Raw genomic sequence first — 23,348 nt, forward strand, 5'->3', positions numbered from 1 at the left:
TGCTTTTATCACTATATTATTTCTGTGTCTTGGTGTGAATAATTTTTACTCAGCTATTTTCAAGTTTACCAATTATTTTCTGTATCAAGTCAATTGAGGAGCACATTGAAAGCATCTATTTCTGTTGCTTTGAAGTTGGTTTTTTATTTCCAGCATTTTATCAGACTCTTTCTTGTGGTTTTCACCCTCTGCTAAAATTTCTTTTGTGCTCATGTATGTTGCCTACCTTTCCAAGTAAAACCTCTAACATTTTAATAATCATTATTTTAAATTCACTGCATGATTTCTGACCTCTAGATCATCTCTGATTCTGATTCTGTTAATTGCATTAACAATAGTTGCCTTTTCTTAGCTTTTAGGTGTTAGATAATTTTTATTGAATACTAGGCATTATACATAGAACAGTAGAAATTGAAGTAGATATTATTTATATTTGGAGATAGGCACACCGCTTCTATCAGATCATGAGTTTTAGGTGTTGATTCAACATAGTCAGAAGTTTAACTGATTTTAGTTTTATTGTTTCTATGATTATGGTTCTCTACCAGTTTCAGTGTCCTCCAAGCTTACTTTGTGGTAAGTATAGATACTTGAGATACTTTAGGCTGCAGACTCTGTGCTAAATGTTTTTTTCTCCCCAATGAGCCTTATATATCTCCACCTTTCAGGCTTCCTTATGCAATTATGCCACATTGAACATTTTTCTTCGCAATCTTGCCTCTTCACCAGTGATAGCCTGCTATTGATTATTATTCAGTGCTTGCTATCTGGGGATGGGCAGGAAGTTTCTCTGTTGTTCTGGTCCAGCTCAGTCTTAGTTATACTCTGTATGCCTCCATCTTTGTGATGGGACCTTCTCATGATCCTGTCCCTCCTCCCCCTGACAGCCAAACTATGCCTTATCCGTAGTGGGTCTTGTTCAGGACTTTCCAGACTCCCCCTCCCTGCCCATCCCCCCTACACACCCCAGTAGCAGGAGATCTTTAATGGTATTCATTGGTATAGGATCTGTGTCTAGGACTATTTCCTGCCTGTCTCTTATAAGTAGAGGGTATTTTTCTTTTACCCATCCACTAGCCACAATGGTACTTCAAATTTGCCTTGGGAGTATCAGGGTTTACTGCTTCTACCTCTGTGACTTAAGGCTTTTATTTCATAAAGGTAAAGGATCCAGGAAAAGCTTCATCCTTTTCCCAGAGCAGCACTTAATCCCCTTCAGTGATCCTGAACCACTGAAGGAAGTTCTTTCTGGTCTCTTGTCCTGCATATAACTTCTTTTTTGTGAGCTCCCAAAGGGAAACCATGGGAAAGGGTTTGCAGATTGGTGCAGACTTGTCTTGTGTTTGTGACTCTCAAGTATCTATACTCTCATGTATAGATTCATGTATTTGTAGGTCCAAATTTAGCCTTTTTATCAATCTCTTAAATTTTTAGCTAAATTCTTCTTACATATTTTTATGGTGTCTATTATCTCCTTTTCCTATATTATGCCACAGATGAGCCAATTTTCACATTATCTCTCTCTCTCCCTCTTTGGAGAGGTCTGTCTGTTTTTTATTTCAGAGCTCATGGGTGCCTGGTAATCTTAGTTTTCTGATAGATTTAAGAAAATTTATGAGTTTGTAACTCTTTGTTATAAACTTGCTCTCATTGCTATGATAAAAAAAACAGAATTTTTTTCTAGCTTTCTACATCTGAAGAAAAAAGCAGAATTTTTCTTCATTATTAGAAGACTTTTTTCTGGGTATAGAAATCTAGGTTAAATTTTTTTCTTTTGATTTCATTTATTTAATGAAGTTCCTCCATTATCTTCTGGTCTCCATGTTTTCTCATAAGAAATTTGCTGACGTTTTTATCTGTATTTTTCTGAACATAATGTGTTTTTTTATCTCTGGATACTCTTAAGATTTCATTTTAATCACTGATTTTCAGTAATTTGATTATGATGTGTTTTGATGTGCTTTTCTTCATATTTATGATCACTGGAGCTCATTAAGGTTTCTGAATCTGTGGGAATATAATTGTCATCAAATTTAGACAAACTGGCTATTACTTTCTAAAGTATTTTTTTTCAGTTTTGCCCTTCCTTTCTGGTACTCCAATGACACACACATTATTAGACTATTTGATATTGTTCCACAACTCATTAATCTTATGTTTATTTTTAAAAATTATTTCTTTTGGGGCACCGGGTGGCTCAGTCAGTTAAGTGTCAGGTTCTTTTTTTTTTTTTTTTTTTTTTTTTTTTAATTTTTGTTGTTGTTGTTGTTCATGAGAGACACAGAGAGGCAGAGACATAGGCAGAGGGAGAAGCAGGCTTCCTGAGAGGAGCTTAATGCAGGACTTGATCCCAAGACCCCAGGACCACGATCTGAGCCAAAGGCAGATGCTCACCCAGCCACCCAGGTGCTCCACTTTTTAGTATACGTGCTGCCGAAGCGAGCACCAGGTGCTCTGCTTTTAAACTTTCTGAAGCAGTGCACAATAACCTTTAGTGTAGGCTAATTTGTCTGCATTCCTGAGGCACCGTCCTTTTGAGGATTTATTTAATGCCCATTTGTTAGGAGGGTTTTTCCTACTCTGGTTAGTTAGAACATAAACCATTACTTTCCTATATGAGCTCAAGGATCCTTTAGCCTATTCCTTCCTAACGGTTTCTCTTCAGCCCCAGGCAGTTCCTTCCATACATTCACAGATCAATACTCAGACTCAAGACTTTTATGGAAACTTCAGAAGGTTTCTGGAGCAAGCCCTCCACCCTAGCTGAAGCTCTCACCTCTTCACAAATTCTAGCTTCCTTCATCTCTCTGAACTCCAAACTCTGTCTCTTCAACTGAGCAAGACTGCCAAGCTTTGTTCTGGGTTCTCTCTCACTTTGCTATGGCCTGGAATTTTTTTCCAGGCAGTAAGCTAGGGCAATCAAAGGTCTCATTTCATTAGTTTCCCTTCTCCCAAGGATCAATGTCCTGCACTGCTAATTGTCTAAATATCTAAAAATTGGTTTGTCTTGTTTCTAATTGTTTAAAGCAGGAAGATAAATATATTCTTTTTTACTTTATTATATCCATCATGTAGCCAACTTAAAGGTTATAAGGTGTATAGAACATGGTAAAATTTGTGTTTAAGTCATTCTGATGGGCAAATATAGTATTAATTGGAAGAAAGTGAGATTAGGGACCAAAGTCAGGTTAAGATGCTAACAGTCCAGCAATATACAGCAAGAGCATGAATTCTTGGTAGTAGATACTGGTATGATATACTATATCCAAGAAGTGACAGATAGAATAAATATTGAGAGCACTAGGATCTAGTGACTGATTGAATCTGGGGAAGTCAAATGAGATAAGGAACACAAAATCATTTCCAAATATCCATTTAAACATTTATTAAATAACTAACTACCAGATGCTCAGCACTATAATAGTTAAAAGACTACATATATAAAAAGACATAGGACCTGAACTAAGAGTTAGCAGACTTATAATTTTAAACAATGCAGGGACTTACATGATAGAAGTAAAAACAAGGTACTATACTGCAATAATAATAAAATAATAACAGTTGAGGGAAGTCAAAGAAGCCCTTAAAGAAGAGGTCATATTTGAGATTGTTCTTGAAAGGTAAGTGGGAGCTCTTCAGACAAATAAGAAGGAAAAGGACGTTGCAGGCAAAGAATAATAAAAGCATAGCGGTTTCCAAAAACAAAGATAGTTTCACTGTGAATGAAGTATAGGATATGTTGAGAAATCAAAGTATATAAATATCAAAATGTAATATTATAAAGGCAGGATATTATTGTTGCATCTCTAAGGATTGTTTCTCTACATATATGTATACATCATGTGAAATGTGTAAATAAGTTTTGTGATGCCATGGTTCTCAAAGTAGAGACCATGTCATTAGTTACACAGAATAGAGGAAATCAATACTTATGCCTACTTTCAATACAGGATACAACAAATGCAATTACTTAAATGTCTGCATTCATGTACCAGGATAATGTTCAAACAATCCATGTACTTGAAAAGAAATAGAAATAAATATTTTCAATGGCTCTATGAAATAAAGAAAAGTTTATATAGCATTCTTTTTTTAAGTTCCCTTTATGTTGGTGAATTCATTAGCAATCATTGCTACCCATTAAAATAGTGTTCTTTTTGTTGTCTCCCTATCCCAAAGAAACATATGGAACTCCTTCTTGATATTTCTAAGCATTATGATGTTAACTTTGATTTAATCTACCTGTTTTTCATTTGGAATTCCCGTCTTCAAGTGTGTCTGTAGTTCTCCTGTCAAGACTCTTTACTTAATCCTTTCCAGAAAATAAACCTCCAATCTGTTGCTGTGTAGTAGGGGTTAGTCACCTGTAGTGCAGAGTGGTGGAGGTGTCTGTAGGTGTAGCTGCTTCTTAAATAGACTTTCAGCCAAGTCTGTTATTGCCTGACATTTACCTTCTCTACCAGAGGTGCCAGACACCAATTCCTGAGCCTCTGGGGTAGGGATGGGGATGGGATGCTCTGCTGTAAATCAGGCTACTTCTTGGCTTATGCCTACTGCAGCTTCAGCTTCTCTGAGTCAAAGTTAGCTGCCATTCATCTTTCTTCCTTCCAGCTTCCTATATTCTGATGCTATTGTTTTATTTTTTTTATTTATTTTATTTTATTTTATTTTTTTTGATGCTATTGTTTTAGTCTTGTTCTCTTTGCCCTTGTGGGTTTATATTTTATTTTTAAAAATCCATTTACTATCACTACAGTGGTCTTCAGAAGGACCTGAAAAATGCATGTGCTCAATACTTCCTCTTTAACTGGAAGTCCTTTAGTTCATTCTTTTTTAATATCTATGTATCTTATAATGTACATAATATATTTCTACACTAATATATATAATTTATAAATAAATAAATACCTTCTTTCCCATTGCTCAATTTAAATCAGTTTTTCTTCTTAGAGATAATGCTATTTGATTCTAAAGGTCTGGAGACCACCAGTTTCATGGCTTCTAAATGATGGAGTCCTCCAGGACTCAGAGCTTGGCATTTGTCTCTTTTTGTGTTCATATTTCCCCAGGTGATCTCACCTAGTCCTGGTGTTGATGACTACAAAATGTATACATTTAGCCCCAGTGTCTGCACTCTGCATTCAGTTCCAGATATCCAGATTCTCACTTGATATCTTCACCTGGATGTCTAATAGGTATCTCAAAATTAACCTCCATATCAGAATTCTTGATTGCCACAACCCCCACACCTCCCACAAACAGCACCTTGCCCAGGCCACCCCAGTTATTCAGTTAAAATTTTGTACTGAATATCTGTATGATTTCAAAGCCTGAGAATTCAACAATGAACCAAACTGAAAAGACTTCTGTCACACAGCTTACATTCCTGGGGCAGGAGGAGGAGACAACAAAAAATTTAAAAGTAAATAGATATCTTGTGTTTACATGTGTATCTACATTTATCTAGGTTTAGTGCTATTGAGAAAAATAAAGTAAGAGGAACGGATAGGGGTGTGTATGTGTGTGGTGTGTTTTGTATTATCTCTCCTCTCCAGCCTTCAAAACTTTGTCATTAGTGTCTCCTCTTTTGTTGTGTTTGTCTTTGTGAGTCCATGGGCTTAAAATACATTCATTAACTGCCACTTAGTGGAGTTTGAGGAGAGTGCTGAAGGAAATGCATGTGTTCAGTCTTCCGTCTTCACCTAGAAGTTGAAGGGTGTTAAGGGAATATCTTTATGAGAAGATGATATTCAAGCAGAAACCCAAAAGAAGTGAGGAAGTAAGCCATGTAGATATCTAAAAGAAGAGCAGTCCAGATGGAGGGAGCTGCAAGTGAGAAAGGTCCTAAAGTAGGAGTGTGCTTAATGTGTTCAAGGAACAGCAAGGAGTCTTGTTGCTGAAGTGGAGTCGAGAGGTGGGATAGAAAGGGAAGATGGTCAGGATATGAGGTTAGAGAGGTGGCAAGGGACCAAATCATTTATTGGAGGCCATGGTAAGGATCTTGGTTTTTATTCAGAATGAAATGGAAGGCTTTGGAAATTTATAAGCAGACATTATTAAAATTATGTTTTAAATACATCACTCTAGCAGTTGCATAGTATCTTCTTGTAGGGAGATGAAGGCAGGAGCAGAAACACCAGGTAGGAGTGCACAGGCAAGAGATGATAATAAGGGCAGCCCGGGTGGCTCAGCAGTTACCACTGCCTTCTGCCCAGGGCATGATCCTGGAGACCCGGGATCGAGTCCCACATCAGGCTCCCTGCATGGAGCCTGCTTCTCCCTCTGTCTGTGTCTCTGCCTCTCTGTGTGTGTCTCCGCCTCTCTGTGTGTGTCTCCCATGAATAAATAAATAAAATCTTAAAAAAAAAAAAAGAGATGATGATAACCTGAGCTAGACTCGTGGCAATAGAGGTGACAAGAAGTGGTAGGATTCTGGATATGATTTGAAATCAGAACCAGAAGAATTTTACTGATGGATTGCAAATAGAAGTGTCAGCCTATTCCAAGAATTTTTGACTAAAACAAATAAATTAATGATGTTATTGAAATGATGATGGGTGTAGGTGGAGCAGATATGGGAGGGATGCAGGAAGACAGGAGCTCAGTGAGACATGTTAAATTTGAGATAACTGTTAAACAACTAAATGGTGATGTCAAGTGATTGCTGGATATATGAGTCTGGGGTTTCAGAGAGCAGTCAGGTGGAAGATACTAATTGGGGCTTATTAGTGTACAAATAGTATTTAAAACCATGGAACTTGATTAGACCAACAAGGGAGTGAGTATAGATAGAAGAGTTCCAACGAGTGAAATCTGGGAAATTCCAACATTTGCTGATAGAGAAGATGAGGAAGAATCTGCTGAGAATCCTGAGGAAAGAGCGACCAGAGAAAAAGGAGAACAAAGAGAGGAGAAACAGAAGAAGTATCTTGAAGAGAAGGGAGTGGCTCACTCTCTTGAACATGGCTGAGAAAGTAAGTAAAGATAAAGTCTGAAAAACGTCATTACATTAACAATGTGAAGGTTACTGATGACTGACAAGGTCATTTTAGAGGAATAGAGAAAGTGAAAGCTTATTTAGATGCTGACTGAGGACTCCGGAAAGACAGGAATTATCTGTTGGAGCAATGTTCACAGTTAGGCAAGAAAGACAGGATACAGAGTTTAGCTGGAGATGGTGATCATAGGTAGGAGACCAAACAGTTCATCTATTCCAATGAGAAATATGGCAGAAAGCTCAGTGTGCAGTGGATTGGCAGATGTGACCAGAGTGCAGAAGTTCAACTTTTATTGAACTAAAAAGTAAGGTCATTACCAGCTGAGAAAATGAAGAAGAGAGAGGTAACAGAGACCAAGAGAGAGAAAAGAATATGTACAATATTTATCTAGGAGAGTTAGCTACGTGAATTAGCCAGGAAATTAGAGTAGGATTGCATGGTAGAGCAAAGGCCCACTTAACTTTTAAGGTCATGAAGAGAGATCAGTTAGCTTGAGCATGTGATTCTTCTCTATCCATGTTTCATTGCTCAGATGCTTATGAAGAGTTAATGGAGATTTAGATTTGATCAGGTTTGGGATTTTGCCAGGCAGGTGTGGTGGAGGGGTACAGGGAGATGAAAGTGTGTCAATGGTATTATTCTTTATTTTTGCAAATATCTTTAATGTCTGGCCTAATAAAAAACTTCTGGATTCTCATATCTGTTCCAGCATTCCATCTGTTGTGATATGTTGTGTTGATTAAAATCTTTCCTCATACTGCCATGTAGTTGGAAAGAGAAGAATATTTTATAGGCTTTTCAGACATTTGTGCATATTTTCTTTGATACTAAACTAAAACTCAACAAGTGGTAGTTCCTTAAAGCCGATTGCAACATTGAATCTGAAACTATATCAATTAACTTTTTTAATGTGCATTAAAATCAATCAGTCTATTTTAAAATTTGAATGGATTGCCTATGCATGGCTTTGTTACTTTATGCATTGGTCATTTGATCATTTATGCAGAGTCTCAAATGTTGACTCATTTTATCATATAATATCAAAATAATCACATTTGTTCTGATCTCATCAGAAAAGTCTTTAAGTAATGGGAAGCCATCAAGCTTTTGGTGGCAAATAAAAATTCTCCAAAATTCTCATTTTCATGTGGAAGCTTTAGGTTTTTTTTTTTTTATCAACCTCAACTATTATCTTTTCACTGTGAAATGAAATACTCACTTTTTTCATTTTTGTGAAAATATTTGCCAGTATCCATATCTGATAATCAGTTTGTCAGCTAGTTGTTCTTTCAATGGATAACGATATTCCATGAAAAAATAGATTCAGTTTTTTTTAAAGATTTAATTTATTTATTCACACAGAGAGAGTGAGGCAGAGACACAGGCAGAGGGAGAAGCAGGCTCCATGTAGGGAGCCTGATGTGGAACTCGATCCCGAGTTTCCAGGATCACTGGGCTGAAGGCGGCACTAAACTGCTGAGCCACCCAGGTTGCCCATAGATTCAGTTTTTTTGGTAAAAGTGCTTTTCTTCAAAATGACCATGGTACTTCAGTATGCATACTTTCCATTTTAACACAAAATACTAAAAAGTCATATCCAAGGGTTAGATTTAATAAAATTAATAATTTTATTGCCTCAGCAAGGAAATTTTTAATAAATAAAACTGGTAGTTTTGTTTTTTATTGTTTCATTATTAACGCATGTCAGTGAAGAACACAATGACTGTTGGTACACATTGGTGCCATTGTCTGGATTCATGCTAACACACCAAAGTTTCACTCTCTAGAATTGCTTTTGTACCATCAGTGCAAATGTCAACAGAATTGAACAATCAAATAACATCTTAAAATTGTTATGAATATAATTCCTATCTTATAGATCTCCTGAAAGGATCTCAGGATCATAGGGATCCACAGATTACCCTAAAATATATGATAGCCTGCCACATGTAGGAAGTCAGTAAAAAATTTGTAATATAACTGAGGGACTGGATTACTCTAGTACTTCAGTCTATTATTATTCATTCAACAGCTCTTTATTCTAAAGATAATAAATAGTAAGGATTTATCATTTTGTTTGAGGCATTTTATAAGGGAAAAATAAATCATTTAATCAAAAGTACATATCAGTATCTATATTTACATAGAGCTGTGGAGACATTTACCTTCATACACAGATGAAGTGAAACAGGCCTTGTCTTAAGGAGTTTATAAGCAATACAGACATAAAGGGCATAAACAGGGCTGATATGGAGCATATACATTAAATTAGTTAATAATGCCAAACTTGTAGAGGGATAATTTCATTTTAGATGAGATAATGTGCTAGTTCTTTAGGGAGAAAAATCTAAAATTCAACTAAATGACATTAAAGAAGATCTGAGTAAATGGATATCTAGCCCATGTATGTGTATATATATATATATAGAGAGAGAGAGAGAGAGAGAGAAACTTAACAGTATAAAAATGTCAACTATCCTTGAATTACTCTGCAATTTCAAACCAAATGTCAGTTGTAATAGACAAATAGATGAATGGAATATATATAAATAATAGATAAAGGATTAATAGTTATGTTACTCTCTAGGAGAGAACTCCTAGAAGCAACCATACTGAAGAATCCCAGAAAGATGGAGAAATATGTGAATAAATAACAAGTATATTATTTCAGTAAGTAGAGAAGAAAATCAACAATGAGGTACTATATTATGCTCATCAGATAGGTAAACATTTAGCCCAGTTCTAGAATGCTGGGTGTTGCTAGGGAAACAATAACTCCTTCATACTTGGTCACTACCACTTTTGAGACCAATCTGACAAAGTAACTGTATGCGTACCAATTGTGTTTGATTATCCAATCATACTTCCAAAGGAAAACAGAGAGAGAAGCCTTACAGTAAGAATCATGTAAGAGAATATGTTTTCCACAACACCACGGAATCACAGAATTGGAAACAACCTCATGGACCACCACTAGAGCAAGGAGAAGGCTATAGATGCATGGTACTGAATATGACACAGCAGTTAAAAACAACATTGCTCATAAAAGCATAATGCTTGATGAAAATGGAAGACAATGAATGAGATCTATTTGCATAAATTTTAAAATATACACACACACAAAACCACACTTATTTCCAAAGATACATTAAAACTTAAGAATATACATTACACACATTAGAGCAGTTACTTGTTGGGGAGGGGAGTATGGGAGTGAGGAATGGATAGAAATCTATTTAAAATGGATATTTTTTTTTTGCCTTGCCTAGATTAATGATGATACCATGCCATGAACCAGAGTTAGATTAACTCAACCTCTGCATCTATTACATCCTCCTCTAGAACAAACAAACTATATATATTAGGATAGTAACAGATTTGTGTACTCGGCATATTTGGACAAGGATAATTAGAAAAATTTGCTATCTACCTATGTTAGGATTATTCAAGGGAATTAGAGAACTGCAGAATTTTTGAGAGCTGAGAGAAGATCTTAATAGTTTAGTTTTTCTGGTTCCCTGATTGCAAATATATCTGTTCCCTGACCATACCAAATTGATTTGTCTATTTTTCTTTGGAAAAATCACCAACAAAGGAGATTCCAAGTCTTCTTTTTATAGCCTGTTTTAATATTTAACAAACCACTCTATCAGTAAATTCTTTCCTATGTCTGTACTGTATTTTCACACTTTCAAGCCATTTAGTAGAGAAGATGGATAAAAGTCAGTCTACATTTTTCTTATGATAATGCCTCATGTATTAGGAGGCAGTTATTGTCTCCAGACTAATTAATTTCAACTCCTTCTACCTGTTCTCATGGGTCTTATTTATTCACCACTTTAATCATATTATTAAACTACTCTGAACTTCCCCACTTCACAGCATCCTCAAAGTGAGGAGACATAAACTGGATACAATACTAACTCCACAATGGCCCAATAGGTGCCTAATTGAGAGAGAAATTATTTCCAACTATTGCTACCATGAGTCTTTAAAGATAATAACTAGTGGCTGGGAAATCTCATCAACCACTTTCTTTGTGCATTTCAATTATAACAATCTCTTACATGTATAAATGTTATTGTTAAAAGCGCAGTCTTACTTGATCTTCCAACAACTCAATAATGACTGAAAGGAGCTTCATCATCCTCATTTCATAAATGAGTCATGTAAAATGCAAAGAGGTTAAAGTAACTTACTGGAGGTAACTGAGCTAATAGGTGCTGGGAGTGGGACTTCTGATTCTCAGTATGTAAAAAGCATGCTTGCTTTCAAACATGTAAAGAGCTTGAGTGGGAGACAGTATAGAGTAAGAGAAGGTACATTGATTTGTTGCCAGAGGACTTGGATTCATACTCTAGCTCTGCCACTGGCAGCCATGTGACCAAACAGGGATAATAATAAGGTTGATATGAATATAATGGTTAAGGTGTAATGACCTCTATAAACTTTGCTTTTCATGTTTTCTTTGTTCTGAGGATTTAAACATAACTGACTTTAAAAAGTTATTCCAAAATAATTTTCCTTTGTTTCTCTGCTCCCACATCAACAGTTTATTCTTCTTGACAATATGTTTCTTTTTGTTGTTATTAGTTGTTTAGTTTTCTTCCTCTTCCATCAGGAGCAACATTCCCTTGTTTCTCTGGTTTCTAAGATATTTACTTAGGAAATTAGGAAACACATTTGCTCTGACACTTTTGTCCTTCCTTAGACTATAAATCAGTCTCAAAATATTAATATACTATGCACAAGAAAAATAAAAAGCACTAGATATTTGTGCTCCCATGCATTTGTGGCTCATGAAGAAGCTGATGAAGCAAGTGGTTACAGGAATTGAGGAAGATATATTTTAATACTAATCTACCTTTTGGAAGCCTAATGACTTTTTAATATTTTAAAAGTTAGTATTGGTGAGCAAAATTTCAGAATCTGTCAGTTATTCACTATTGCAACACTTTATTGAACCTAATTATAATACTTGCACACTAAATTTTCCCATCCAAAATGTCACAAAGCCTTCACAAATTATAAACAATGGGGATCCCTGGGTGGCTCAGCGGTTTAGTGCCTGCCCTCGGCCCAGGGTGTGATCCTGGAGTCCCGGGATCAAGTCCCACGTCAGGCTCCCTGCATGGAGCCTGCTTCTCCCTCTGCCTGTATCTCTGCCTCTCTCTCTCTCTCTCTCTCTGTGTGTGTGTGTCTCTCATGAATAAATAAAATATTTAAAAAAAATTATACAAAATGTATAAACTTTATTTTTTGCTTTGTATGAGACACCTGCAAGTGTTCAATTAATAGTCCTGTTCTAGAAAATCCCCCCTTTTCATTCACCTAATTAAACTGGTCCAGGACCTCTGCCCATGTTTCCAGAGTTCCCTTAGACTTGGTGATTCTTGGCTTATTATCTGGTTGTTCAGTACTTCCTTGGATTACATAAACCAATTTAATTCTTCTTTTGCCTTAACATGGTAAAACTGGTGTCTCTTTCACCATCCAATCATTATCTGCTACGCTTGTGGTTTACATGATTAAGATGGTGTCTGTCAGATGGGATGCTGAGCTGAGTAGGCCAAGTGGGTAAGGGAATTCCTGAAAGTGACATTAAGCTAGCAACAAAGAAAAAAATCATGGGAAGCATGCAAGAACTTTTCCTAGTGAGTATTAGAGAATCCATAGTAAGATGTCAGTAACATAGTATTGAAAGAACAAACAAGTGAATGGTCTGATAACTATGTCTGCTTTTACAGATACTGTGAGAGTTATCATACAATTGCCATTGATTATGTTGCAATTATTGCTAACTTTAGTTTTGCTTCAAGTCTTTAATCCTTTTAATGTCCTTCAGTAGCTGCCAAATGAACATAGAAGATCTGAGAACTCAGACTGATACACAAAATAGCAAAGAAGGAAGTTGAAACATACCATGTTTTCTCAATTCTAGTTTTCTCTCTTCACACTTAATGCACCTAGAGTTGGATTATATTTTACAGTGATATTTTCTTAGAACCCTTCCAGCTATCGGGGGGAAAAAAAGCAACAGTATATTGTCATTGTCTGTGCATGTGCAAATCTGTGTTTAGAAGGAATTTGTTCAATTTTGTTATTTGCTGTTGGATTTTTTATTTGCCGTTGTATTTTAAGTTACATGGGGATCTTGTTTATGTGAAGTGAAAGCCTTTAACTAAAGCATTGAATATCTATCTGTCAAAAGCTCCCAGCTGGCTTAGGAAAAGTAATTTTTAATTAAAAACAAAAAAACAAAAAAAACAAAAACCTATGATTCTATCCAAACAGAAAGTGCAGGAAAAAACTTTGATATTCCTCAATGTGCCTAGAAATCCTACCAAGCCTTAAGATGTTAAATAGGTCAAGGTTTGAGCAGGGACTATGAAATGCAGTGGGTCACCATGGTATTATCCATAATTGAAAATACCCACCATAATGCAGACTTCTTAGATGTCAGACATGCAGAAAATTCACTCCCAAATGCTGATTTGCTACTGAAAGAAAAAAAATCTAATTATATGGATAAAAGATATTGGCAACTTAAAAAATTATCTTCATTTAATATAGTTTTTTCCCCCTTGAAAGCTACTGTAAAATGGATGAGGTGTCTCAAAATTGCTGGCAACTTATAATTGAGGGATTCATGTATTTTTTTCTGTGCTTCTAACAGATTGCTAGTTGTGACTTGAGTATCTGTTTTTTAAATACATGGTTCTAAAAAAAAAAAAATGTGGTTGAATTAAATATAGCCAGGTCCAATTGAATTGCTTAACAAATAATTTTATCCTCTTTTTCCTCTAAAACTTCCAGGAAATGATTAGTTAATACACACTGTAGACTGATGGTTCTATAAGTTTCTGCTACCATATTTTAAAATGATCTTTTTTAGAAAAAGTTATAAAAGTTTTTATAAGAGGTTTCCACCAGGAAGTCTACTAAAAACAATTGGTGATCATTAAATGAGTTCCACTACTCCCTTTTAGAGGGTTGCCTGGTTGGCTCAGTTAAAAGAACATGTGACTCAACCTCAGGGTTGTACATTCAAACCCCATGTTGGGCATAGAGATTACTTTAAAGAAAAAAAAAAAAACCTGTAATAGAGATTAGAGATTAATTTGGATTGAAACAAGAAAAAAGGGACGCCTGGGTGGCCCAGCAGTTTAGCGCCTGCCTTTGGCCCAGGGAGTGATCCTGGAGTCCTGGGATTGAATCCCACATCAGGCTCCCTGCATGGAGCCTGCTTCTCCCTCTGCCTGTGTCTCTACCAATCTCTCTGTCTTTCATGAATAAATAAATAAATAAATCTTTAAACAATAAAATAAATAAAAGAAACAAGAAGAAATCTCCAACTTTAAAATATTTGAATATCCTCCCTCTGAAAAAATTGAAAATTGTATGCTTTGAAGCTAGTGATATTGAGATGACAGGATCATTAGTAAGGCAAACAGTAAACATAGCCAGCCATTACTGGTCCTTTTATACCCTTGTTTTTCTTCCAGTATCAATTAGCCCAACTAGCAGTATTTAGGTGATCTTTAGCTCAGAGTTGCAACAGTATTGGGACATTTTATTTTACAATCTCTAATTTAATTGAATTCCATAGTCTTCCTATAATTTGTGTTCTATATCAAGAATACATAGCTTTCTTAGTTCTTTCATATTGTTTTTTTACAAATAATTGTATCATGATAAAGTCAGTATGACCTTCTGTAAATCAAAATTTCACTGTGGAAAAATGTTTAATTTTTTTAAAGTAATCGAGTACCTTTGTTTACCAAGACTTTAGGTAAAAAGCAGTATGGAGTACTGTAGCTTGACACTAACAGATCAGATTCAGTTCCTTTGATCTGCCTAACTTTCCAAAGGGATAGATCTTAAAATAGTCCCCATATCATGCTAAGATATTGCAACTTGTCACTTTTGCCACCTGTGCCACCAACTGCCCACCATGTTCAAGGAAAGCCACATGCAAGCACAACCAGACTTTATCATCTTTATCGTTATTATGATCCATAAATTCAGAAAACACATTAAAGCATTTCCTACTATCATATACTACTTTTGAGATTACAATTGCTGGTATTAAATTAGCTTTATAAAAAAGAAACCCTGACATTTTATATCAATATTGCATAGATAAATGATAATTTCCTTTTAGGGAGAAAAAAAAATACTTCACTCAACACAATCAATACAATGAAAAACTTAAATAATAATTTAAAGTATTAACTTCAAGAGATCCCTGGGTAGCTCAGCGGTTTAGTGCCTGTCTTCAGTCCAGGGCATGATCCTTGAGTCCCAGGATTGAGTCCCGCATTGGGGTGCCTGCATGGAGCCTGCTTCTCCCTCTGCCTGTGTCTCTGCCCCTCTCTTTCTGTGTGTCTCTCATGAATAAGTAAATAAAATATTAAAAAAAATAAAAATAAAAATAAAGTATTAACTTCAGACATAACATATATAAAGGATGAACTTTCATTTTTTAAAAAGATTTGGCACTAAAAATCATTATTCATTTATAAAATTATTAAAATTTATAAAATTTATAAAATTATAAAATACATACTTCTTACCAAAACAAAAAAGGAGAGAGAAGAGACTTGGTAGAAAAAATTGGGATCTCTAGCTCTTTTTATTATATTGGATAATTAGCAAATAAGATATATCTTCAAATATTTAAAATGCAGTAAAATGCTTCAGAGATTAAAAAAGAACTTTCTGCTTGAAATATACTTTATTTTGGTATATTATTGACTCTGTTCTTATGAGTGAACTGTTATTTTTTTAATATATATTGCTTAATTCTGGAGTTGAAATAAAAAAGGAAACTGCCAAAGGAAGAAATGAGTAGAAGTTGAGTCTAAGATGTGGCATAAAAAGAAAGGAATATGAATGGATGGAAATATATTTTTTGAAGGATGACTTCCTTGTTATCATTCTTTTTACCAAAGAAACATCCCTACGCATCAAAAATGAGCTAAAGGGAGATTTAGATCAAAAGAAGGTGCTTAATAAACACTATCAAAAATAAGGAGGTGGATTTCTCTTATTAGCATAAGTTGTTTTAGGGGTTCTAGTTTGTTAGAGTTACATATTTCTACATAGAAATAATAACACTTGCCTTATAGAAAACATGATAGATTGATTTATTATAGAATGATTACAATGACTAACCTACATTCTGAAATCTAGTGTTCCTTAACTGGACAGAGAAAAGTAGCAAAGACATGGTTTGCTGCGAGAAAGAATAATGTGATTTTTAAAAATAATTCAATTCTTGATATATAATGCAATTAATTTTATCAAACTTGCTTTATGATTTAGCATATACATAAGTAAACTAATACCTCATTGCTTTCACTTAAAAAGTTAACCAGGTGGATAAGAAACTTTTTCTTTCTTTTTCTTTTAATGTCAGCTTCCTAGAAATATTTTACAGACTTAAACAAAAGTTTCATCTGAATGTGTATTTATTTATATGATTTTAACATGACAGAAAAAATAAAAATCAAATACAAACCTGTTACATTTCTAAGACACCAGATGAGCTGATTATCTTGGTGTTAAACTACCAGCTGTAATTTCAGTTGTAGCAGAAGATCATTGGGCCAAAGAAGTCCACTTTGAGGCCTGAGTGATCTAGATTCTTAATTTATTCTCAGAGAATAATTTTATGGGTCATTCCATAGTACTTTGACAGTAGGTCTGATTGTTCTCTTGCTCTTCTTTGCAATAGAACTACATGAAGCACTCATCATTTAAAAACTCTCTTTGGGGCAGCGCGGGTGGCTCAGCGGTTTAGTGCCTCCTTCAGCCCAGGGTGTGGTCCTGGAGACCCTGGATCAAGTCCCACGTCAAGCTTCCTGCATGGAGCCTGCTTATCCCTCTGCCTGTGTCTATGCCTCATTCTCTCTCTATGTCTCTCATGAATAAATAAATAAAATCTAAAAAAAATAAAATAAAAACTCTGAGTATAAATAAAATTATAGATTCTATGTACAGAAAATATAAACACATACACAAATATCTGCATACAATTTTAAAATGCTCATAGATTTCAAAGCTGCTATTTATCAGGTCTCAGGTTAAGAAACTATTTCACAATGGCATATGTCATGAACTTGCCATGAACACAGCCTTTTCCCTGCCATTGAAGTCTATATAACTTTCATAATGTGATATTCTCACCTGCCAGTATGTATAATGTTTGCTGGAAGATAGAATAGCAAAGGACAGGAGCTTTTCTGACAGTAGTAAACCCCAGATGGGTACACACAAGCACACAAAAGGAATGAATAAGCCCTAAGTATTAGACATTCTGTCATCACTGACAGCCCCAAAGAAGTCAAACCTAAATTTGTCTAATGTTAAAATTTTAGCTCTTGATTTAATGGTAGATTTGGCAGACAGATGTATGCTTTACATAAATAATTGTAGAAAAAATTCTATTTTTCCTCTTTTAAAAGGTTAAAAAATATATCTTTATGACTTCCCAACTAACATGGTGGAAAAAACAAAATGGACACAAAAGAAAACATGGCCAGTTTCCAACCTTTTTTTGCAAAGAACAGTGCTGTGGCAAAGAAGAATTAGGCACAGCAGTTTAATCTTTTGCTTAGGTTTTTTTCTTTCTTTCTTTCTTTTTTTTTTTTTTTCACAATTAGGGAATGCATTCATCATACAAAGTCTTACTGTCAAATTGATCCCAATAGCTTACACTGAAGATCTTTTATGAAGCTGATGGGTAAAAATTATATGACTCAAGCACCAAGATGAATACAACAATGAAAAGCTTTTTCCCCTTGGGGAAAAGTCACATTTTTTTAGAGTGTCAAAGTTTTAAAATATTACTAAAAAATAAGCATAATGTAGAGATAAGTTAGTCAAATTTGGTGAGATAAATATTTTATAAGTGGAAGGATATACTTCTGCTTTCAGCCAAAATGGAATTGCATGGGCTGGATTTACCCTCCTGCCTAAAACAAATAAAAAACCGAATAAAATATATGAGTCATTGGTTTTCAAGGAAGTGGATATCAGGGAATGAGTGGCAATGATTTTATGATACAAAACAAATGAGATGAGTACCCAGACTGTTCCAGCTTATTGCCTACAGACAGACATCATCTGGCTATCAATAAAAAAATTACAAAGCATACTAAGAGGCAAAACAAACAAACACAACAACAGCAACAAAACCAAAACCATAAAGCCCCACAACTTGAAGAAACAGCAAGCATCAGAATCAGACATAACAGGTGTGTTGGAATTATCAGACCAGGAATTTTAAACAATGATGATTAATATGCTAAGGGCTCCAATAAATAAAATAGACAGAATGCAAGAACAGGTAGATAATGTGAACAGAGAGAGAGAGAAATTTGGATCTAAGAACCAAAACGAAAGCTAGAGATTTAAAATAAATGTATGAACACCTGGGCAATGCAGTTGGTTAAGCAGCTGACTCGATTTCAGCTAAAGTCATGATCTCAGGGTCCTAAGATCAAGTCCCACATAGAGTTCCACACCCAGCAGGGAGACTGCTTAACTCTCTCTCCCTCTCCCTCTGCCCCTATCACTATCACTCCACTCCCTCTCTCTCTCAAATAAGTAAAAATTTAAAAAAATATGTAACAATATTTTTGATGGACTTACCTGTACATTGGATGTAGTTGAGAAGAGGATCTCTGAGTTTGATGATACATCCATAGAAATCTCAAAAACTGAAAAGCATGGAGTGCCTGGGTGGCTCAGTTGGTTAAGCATCTGCCTTCTGCTCAGGTCATGATCCCAGAGTCCTGAAATTGAGCCACATATGGGGCTCCCTGCTCACTGCAGAGTCTGTTCCTCCCTCTGCCCCTCCCTTGGTCATGCTTGTGCTCTCTCTCTCTGAAATAAATAAAATAAAATGAAAAACAAAGAGAATAAAGATTGAGAAAAACATAATAGAATATCCAAAGAATATAAGACAACTACAAAAAATATGACAATGTATAAGGGAATACGAGAAGAAGAAAAAGAGAATGGAACAGAAGAGATATTTGAAACAATAATGGTTGAGAATTTTTCCCAAATTATTGTCAGACACCAATCCACAAATCCAGGAATCTCAGAGAACACCAAGAAGGATAAACCCCCAGAACCTTACACCTAACATATCATTGTCAAACTATAGGAAATCAAAGATAAAGAAAAAAATCCTGCAAGAAGCCAGAGATATAAAACACATTATGTATAAGGGGAAAAAGATAATAATTGTATCCAACTTCTCAGAAACAATGCAATAAGAGAGTAGAGTGAAATACTTAAAAGTGCTAACAGAAAACAAATCAATTTTTGTAATTCTGTATCCTGTGAAATTATCCTTCAAAAGTGAAGGTGAAATAAAGACTTCCTCAGACAAATTGATACTGAGGTAATTTATTGTCAGTAAACTAGAGTTACAATAAATGTTTAAAAAGAAGTTCTTTCGAGAGAAAGAAAATAATATAGGTTAGAAATTAAAATCTACATAAAGGAAAGAAGAGCACTAAAGAGGAAATAAGTGAAAATAAAATTAAAACTTTTGTTTTTCTTATTTCTAATGATCTAATAGATAATGACAAAAATAATAATAGCAATAAGGTATTTGATTATGCATACTTATGTAATTTGTTATGCATATATATGCTTACGTATGCTTATATACAAGTAAAATGTATGACAGCAATGATACAAGGGACAAGAGGGAGGAATTAAGATTATTTAATTATTATAAGGTACTCACAATACCCATGAAGTGGCACAGTGTTTTGAAAGTGGACTTGGGGGCAGCCCCGGTGGCACAGCGGTTTAGCGCCGCCTGCAGCCCAGGGTGTGATCCTGGAGACCCGGGATCGAGTCCCACATCGGGCTTCCTGTATGGAGCCTGCTTCTCCCTCTACCTGTGTCTCTGCCCCCGTCTCTCTCTCTCTGTGTCTCTCATGAATAAATAAATAAAATCTTAAAAAAAATAAAATAAAAATATAAAAAAAAAAAAAATGAAAGTGGACTTGGATTAGTTGTGAATGTATATTGCAAACTCTAGGGCAACCACTGAGAAAAAATAAAAAAAAAATATATAATTGATATGCTAAGAAAGGAGAGAAAGTGGTGCCATATAAAATATTCAATTAAAACCATAGAAGGCAGAAAAAGTGGAAGAGAAAAATAGGAACAAAGGTCAAGGACAACAAATAGAAGACAGTAACAAATATGGTAGATATTAATCCAACTGTATCAATAATCATTTCAAATGTCAATGGTCTAAATGCACCAATTAAAAGATAGAGATTGTCAGAGTGAATCAAGAATCAGGAGAGAACTATAAGCAGTCCGCTAAACACACTGTAAATATAAAGACACATATAAATTGAAAGTTAATGGATAGAGAAATATATATAGTGTGAACAGTAATTAAAAGAGAACAGGAATAGCTATATCAATTTCAAACAGAGCAGACATCAAAGCAAAGAAAGTTATCAGAGATAAAGATTGGTCATTACGTAATGACAAAAGGGTTAATTCCAGGAAGGTATAATAATCTTTAATTTGTATTCACCTAACAAGAGAGTGTCAAATTGCATGAGGCAAAATCGATGGAACTGAGAAGAGAAATAGATGAATCCACTATCATTGTTGGAGACTTCAATATCCCTATCAAAAATGAACATATACAGCAAGCAGAAAATCAGAAAGACACAGGTGAACACCATCAACTGGATATAACTGACAGCTGTAGACTATTTCATCCAACAACAGAATATACATTCTTTTCAAGATTGCATGGAACATTCACCAAGAAAGACCACATTCTGGGCCATAAAACACACCTTAAATTAAAATAACAGAAACCAAACAATGCCTACATTCAGATCACAATGGAATTAAACTAGAAATCAAAAATAGAAAGGTAATTGGAAACTTTCAAAATATGTGAAGATTAAACAACACATTTCTAAACAGCAGAGAGATAAAACAAGAAATAGCAAGAGAAATATTTAAATATTTGTAATTAAATGAAAATAAAAGCACAATTTATCAAAACTTTGAGATGCAGTGAAAGCAGTGCTTGGGGGAAGTTTATAGCATTGAATGCATATATTTTTAAAAAGATAAAAGAGCTAAAATCAATAATCTAAATTTACACCGAGGAAACTAGAAAATGATAAGAAATTAAATCTAAAGTAAGCAGAAGAAAAGAAGTAATAAGAATTAGAGCAAAGTGCTCACTTCGGCAGCCCATGTACTTAAAAAAATGGGAATGACACAAAGAAGATTAGCATGGTCCTTGTGCAAGGATGACACACAAATTAATGAAGTGTTCCATATTTTTTCACTATATTGTACACTTGAAACTAATATAACACTGTATGTTAACTATACTGGAATTAAAATAAAAAACATAATTAAAATTGTCATAAATTACCAAAAAAAGAAGAAGAAGAAGAAGAAGAAGAAGAAGAAGAAGAAGAAGAAGAAGAAGAAGAAGAAGAAGAAGAAGAAGAAGGGCAGAAATCAAAACAGGAGATCAATGGAGAAAAAGCAACAAAACCAAAAGCTAGATCTTTGAAAAGATCGATGAAACTGATCAACTTCTAGCCAGACTAACAAAGATAAATAGAGATGGGACACAAATTATTAATATAAGAAATGAAAGAGGGGACATCACTACCAGATCCTATGGACATTAAAAGGATAATAGAAGGGGCATCTGGGTGGCTCATTTGGTTAAGTATCCAACTCTTGATATCAGCTTCAGTCATGATCTCAGGATGGTGAGATCAAGTCCTGTGTTGGACTCTATACCCAGCGGACAGTCTTTTGAGATTCTCTCTCCCTCTCTCTCTGCCCCTCCCCCTAAACATTCTCTCTCTCTCTCTCTCTCTCTCTCGCTCGCTCTGTAAAATAAATAAATCTTTTTTAAAAAGGATAATTAAAAAAGTATAATAGAGGAATACTATGAACAACTCTATGCCCACAAATTTGACAAATTAGGTGAAATGGACCAATTCTTCCAAAGACACAATTTTCCTAAACTTACATAAGAAGAAATACAAAATCTGAATAGGTCTGTATCTATCTGGTAAAGAAATTGGATCCATAACTAATAACTTTCCAAAACAGAAAACACCAGGCCCAGCTGGGTTCACTGGTGAACTCTACCAAATATTTAAGGAAGAATTTATAATAATTCTTTAAAATCTCTTTCAGAGAATAAAGAAGAAAGAATACCTCTTAACTCCTTTTATGAGCCCACCTATCAAAACTAGACAAAGATATTAAAAAAATAAAACTATAGACCAATATCCCTCATAAACATAGACACAATCATCAATAAAATATTATTTCCTATATACCACCGATGAACAAGTGGAATTTGAGATTATCACATTTAATTCTTTGTTTTTTCACATTTAATTCTTACAACAGCACTGAAAGGTAGGTGCCATGACTTCCATGTTACAAATGTGGAGGATACAACTTTAAAAAGTTAATTTATATGTGAGTAAGAAGCTGGAGAATAAGTAACACTGTTAAGGTTTAAATTCTTTCTGCATTCAAAATCAATGTTAATTTTATTCCATATTGTCGCAAAACAATAAGGTAAGTAAATTTCAGTTTGGAAATTCTAAAAAAAACTAGTGATTCTCTGTATCTGTTGTCAGTTATGTGGATCTTATACCTTGCTCAAGTTTGAGGGACTTGGGATAGATAAATTAGTGAAATATACACTTGAGGTTCTTGGCTGGCTTTGTCAGGAGAGCATGCAACTCTTGATCTTGGGATCATGAGTTCAAGCCTCACGTTGGGGATAGAGATTACTTAAAATCAAACAAACTTAAAAAAAAAGAAATATACACTTGCAGACACCATGGATATAGGCAACTTGGAGTTAGCCAGTCTTGATATATAAATCCTCTTCTCACAAAGATTTTAAAATCTCTTAAAGAAATACATTCTGGGGATCCCTGGGTGGCGCAGCGGTTTGGCGCCTGCCTTTGTCCCAGGGCGCGATCCTGGAGACCCGGGATCGAATCCCATGTCGGGCTCTCAGTGCATGGGGCCTGCTTCTCTCTGCCTGTGTCTCTGCCTCTCTCTCTCCCTCTGTTACTATCATAAATAAATAAATTAAAAAAAAAAAAAAAGAAATACATTCTGAAAGGAGCATTTAGAATAAACTTTGCAAACAGTCCTAACAGACTGGGATTTGGTTTTGTGAAAAGAGGGAGATATTAGAAAATGCCATCTTTGATCAAGATAGCATAGCATAGTCAGCATTCAGCTCTTGGAAGTAATGTCAAGAGACATAGGCATATTAGGCCCTGT

At 34.9% G+C, this 23,348-nt stretch overlaps 1 long non-coding RNA gene and 1 other non-coding gene across 4 annotated transcripts in view; one reads left to right on the forward strand and one right to left on the reverse strand.

The window, feature by feature from the left end:
* LOC144317232 (uncharacterized) overlaps positions 1–23,348 on the reverse strand; it is a 77,689-nt gene that overhangs the window by 42,269 nt on the left and 12,072 nt on the right. The window contains exons 2-3 of one of the 3 annotated variants that reach the window (XR_013383179.1): positions 18,657–18,890; positions 13,436–13,495 (exon numbers count right to left, since the gene is read on the reverse strand). This is a non-coding gene — a long non-coding RNA (uncharacterized LOC144317232). Of the gene's footprint in view, positions 1–13,435; positions 13,499–18,656; positions 18,891–23,348 lie in introns of all 3 variants that reach the window. The other 2 variants (XR_013383178.1, XR_013383180.1) reach the window with 2 other exon arrangements.
* LOC144317898 (U6 spliceosomal RNA) lies at positions 21,250–21,354 on the forward strand. Its single transcript, XR_013383786.1, has one exon. It is a non-coding gene; the product is annotated as a U6 spliceosomal RNA (small nuclear RNA).

This window comes from Canis aureus, chromosome 7 (assembly GCF_053574225.1).
Source record: "Canis aureus isolate CA01 chromosome 7, VMU_Caureus_v.1.0, whole genome shotgun sequence".
NCBI lineage: Eukaryota > Metazoa > Chordata > Mammalia > Carnivora > Canidae > Canis > Canis aureus.